The sequence below is a fragment of the Nomascus leucogenys genome, chromosome 2, assembly GCF_006542625.1.
Source record: "Nomascus leucogenys isolate Asia chromosome 2, Asia_NLE_v1, whole genome shotgun sequence".
NCBI classification, from domain to species: domain Eukaryota; kingdom Metazoa; phylum Chordata; class Mammalia; order Primates; family Hylobatidae; genus Nomascus; species Nomascus leucogenys.
The window spans coordinates 45718251-45722666 of NC_044382.1; positions in this window are offsets into that span (position 1 = coordinate 45718251).

Genomic DNA, 4416 nt, shown 5'->3' on the forward strand with positions numbered 1-4416 from the left:
GACTGGGTTTTACCATGTTGGCCAGACTGGTCTCGTATTCCAGGGCTCAAGTGATCTAACTGCCTCAGCCTCCCAAAATGCTAGAATTATAGGCATGAGCCACTGCACCCGGCTAGCCTCTGGATTCTTAAGGTATATTGGCTTGTAGTTTTCTTTTCTTGTGTCTTTATCTGGCTTTAGTATCAGAGTAATGCTGGTTTCTTAAAATGAGTTGGGAAGTGTTCTCTCCTATTTTTGGAAGAGTTTGAGAATGATTGGTGGTAATTTATTTATTTATTTTTTTTTTTTTTTTTTTTTTTTTCGAGAAGGAGTCTCGCTCTTTTCACCCAGGCTGGAGTGCAGTGGCGTGATCTCAGCTCACTGCAGGCTCCGCCCCCCGGGGTTCACGCTATTCTCCTGCCTCAGCCTCCTGCGTAGCTGGGACTACAGGCGCCCGCCACCTCGCCCGGCTAATTTGTTTGTATTTTTAATAGAGACGAGGTTTCACCGTGTTAGCCAGGATGGTCTCGATCTCCTGAACCCGTGATCCGCCCGCCTCGGCCTCCTAAAGTGCTGGGATTACAGGCCTGAGCCACCGCGCCCGGCCTGGTGGTAATTTATTTTTAAATGTTTGGTAGAAAACACCACATGTTCTCACTCATAAGTGGGAGTTGAACACTGAGAACACATTGATGCAGGGAAGTGAACATCACACACCATGGCCTGTCAAGTGGTGGGGGGCTAGGGAAGGGATAGCGTTAGGAGAAATACCTAATGTAGGTGGCAGGTTGATGGGTGCAGCAAACCACCATGGCACGTGTATACCTATGTAACAAAACTGCACATTCTGCACTGTACCCCAGGACTTAAAATATAATAAAAAATAAAATAAAATAAATAAAAGTCTCCAAGAAAGAAAAAAAATGTTTGGTAGAATTTATCGTAAAACTATTAGGCCTGGACTTTTCTTGTTTGGAGGAGTTTTGATTATTAATTCAATTTCTTTACTTGTTGTAGGTATGTTCAGATTTTCTATTTCTCATTGAGTGAATTAGGTAAATTTTGTGTGTCTGGGAATTTGTCCATATCCTGTAGGTTACCTAATTTGTTGCGGGAAGTCAGGGACCCCAAACGGAGGGACCAGCTGAAGCTATGGCAGAAGAACATGGATTGTGAAGATTTTATGGACATTTATTAGTTCCCCAAATTAATACTTTTATAATTTCTTATGCCTGTCTTTACTGCAATCTCTAAACATAAATTGTAAAGATTTCATGGACCCTTATCACTTCCCCAATCAATACCCTTGTGATTTCCTATGCCTGTCTTTACTTTAATCTCTTAATCCTGTCAGCTGAGGAGGATGTATATCACCTCAGGACCCTGTAATAATTGCATTAACTGCACAAATTGTACAGCATGTGTGTTTAAACAACATGAAATCTGAGCACCTTGAAAAAAGAACAAGATAACAGCAATGTTTAGGAAACCAGAGAGATAACCTTAAACTCTGACCTCTGGTGAGCCAGGCGGAACAGAGCCATATTTCTCTTCTTTCAAAAGCAAATGGGAGAAATATCGCTGAATTCTTTTTCTCAGCATGGAACATCCCTGAGAAAGAGAATACACACCTGGGGGTGGGTCTCTGAACTGGCCCCCCTGAGCGTGGTCATCTCTTATGGTCGAGACTGCAGAGATGAAATAGACTCCAGTCTCCCATAGTGCTCCCAGGCTCATTAGGAAGAGGAAATTCCCGCCTAATAAATTTTGGTCACACCCGTTGATCTCAAAATCCTGTCTCCTGATAAGATGTTATCAATGACAATGGCGCCCAAAACTTAATTAGCAATTTTAATTTCACCTGGGTCCTGTGGTCCTGTGATCTCACCCTGCCTCCACTTGCCTTTTGATATTCTATTACCCTGTTAAGTACTTGATATCTGTCACCCACACCTATTCGCACACTCCTTCCCCTTTTGAGAATCTCTAATAAAAACTTGCTGGTTTTTGCAGCTTGTGGGGCATCACGGAACCTACCGACATGTAATGTCTCCCCCAGACACCCAGCTTTAAAATTTCTCTCTTTTGTACTCTGTCCCTTTATTTCTCAAGCTGGCTGACGCTTAGGGAAAATAGAAAAAAATCTACATGAATATCGGGGCAGATTCCTCCATACTAATTTGTTGGCAAACAATTGTTCATAGTTTTCTCTCATAGTGCTTTTTATTCTATAAGGTAGTTAGTAAGATCCCCACTTTCATTTCTGATTTAAGTTATTTTCATCTTCTCTCTTTTTGTTTTAGTTTAGCTAAAGATTTGTCAATTTTATTAATCTTTTCAAAGAACTAACTTCTGGTTTCATTGGTTTTCTCTTTTCTGATCTTGGTAATTTCCTCCCTTCTGCTGGTTGTGGGTTTGATTTGTTCTTCTTTTACTAGTTCCTTAAAGTGTAGAGTTGGGATAATCATTTGAGGTCTTCTCTCTCTCTCTTTTTTTGTTTTTGAGATGGATCTCGCTCTGTCACCCAGGCTGGAGAGCAGTGGCATGATCTTGGCTCACTGCAACCTCTGCCTCCTGGGTTCAAGCGATTCTCCTGCCTCAGCCTCCTGAGTAGCTGAGATTACAGGTGCCTGCCATCATGTTGGGCTGATTTTTTTTTTTTTTTTTGTATTTTTAGTAGACACGGGATTTCACCATGTTGGCCAGGCTGGTCTTGAACTCCTAACCTCGTGATCCACCCGCCTCGGCCTCCCAAAGTGCTGAGATTACAGGCATGAGCCACCGCACCGGGCCTCTCTCTTTTTTCCTTTTGTAGCCATGTATAGCTATAAATTATCCTTTGAGAACTGCTTTTGCCACATCCCATAAGTTTTGGTATGTTGTATCTTTTGTCTCTAAGTATTTTCTTTTTTTTTTCTTTTTTATTTTTTTTCCTTTTTTTTATTATTATACTTTAGGTTTTGGGGTACATGTGCACAATGTGCAGGTTTGTTACATATGTATCCATGTGCCATGTTGGTTTGCTGCACCCATTAACTCGTCATTTAGCATTAGGTATATCTCCTTTTTTTTTTTTTTTTTTTTTTTTTTTTTTTTTATTATACTTTAGGGTTTTAGGGTACATGTGCACAGTGTGCAGGTTTGTTACATATGTATCCATGTGCCATGTTGATTTCCTGCACCCATTAACTCGTCATTTAGCATTAGGTGTATCTCCTAATGCTGTCCCTCCCCCCTCCCCCAGGTATATCTCCTAATGCTGTCCCTCCCCCCTCCCCCCACCCCACAACAGTCCCCGGAGTGTGATGTTCCCCTTCCTGTGTCCATGAGTTCTCATTGTTCAATTCCCACCTATGAGTGAGAACATGCGGTGTTTGGTTTTTTGCCCTTGCGATAGTTTACTGAGAATGATGTTTTCCAGTTTCATCCATGTCCCTACAAAGGACATGAACTCATCCTTTTTTATGGCTGCATAGTATTCTATGGTGTATATGTACCACATTTTCTTAATCCAGTCTATCGTTGTTGGACATTTGGGTTGGTTCCAACTCTTTGCTATTGTGAATAGTGCTGCAATAAACATACGTGTGCATGTGTCTTTATAGCAGCATGAGTTATAGTCCTTTGGGTATATACCCAGTAATGGGATGGCTGGGTCAAGTGGTATTTCTAGTTCTAAGTCCCTGAGGAATCGCCACACTGACTTCCACAATGGTTGAATTAGTTTACAGTCCCACCAACAGTATAAAAGTGTTCCTATTTCTCCACATCCTCTCCAGCACCTGTTGTTTCCTGACTTTTTAATGATGGCCATTCTAACTGGTGTGAGATGCTATCTCATTGTGGTTTTGATTTGCATTTCTCTGATGGCCAGTGATGATGAGCATTTTTTCGTGTGTTTTTTGGCTGCATAAATGTCTTCTTTTGAGAAGTGTCTGTTCATGTCCTTTGCCCACTTTTTGATGGGGTTGTTTGTTTTTTTCTTGTAAATTTGTTTGAGTTCATTGTAGATTCTGGATATTAGCCCTTTGTCAGATGAGTAGGTTGTGAAAATTTTCTCCCATTCTGTAGGTTGCCTGTTCACTCTGATGGTAGTTTCTTTTGCTGTGCAGAAGCTCTTTAGTTTAATTAGATCCCACTTGTCAATTTTGGCTTTTGTTGCCATTGCTTTTGGTGTTCTAGACATGAAGTCCTTGCCCATGCCTATGTCCTGAATGGTATTGCCTAGGTTTTCTTCTAGGGTTTTTATGGTTTTAGGTCTAACATGTAAGTCTTTAATCCATCTTGAATTAATTTTTGTATAAGGTGTAAGGAAGGGATGCAGTTTCAGCTTTCTACATATGGCTAGCCAGTTTTCCCAGCACCATTTATTAAATAGGGAATCCTTTCCCCATTTCTTGTTTTTGTCAGGTTTGTCAAAGATCAGATAGTTGTAGA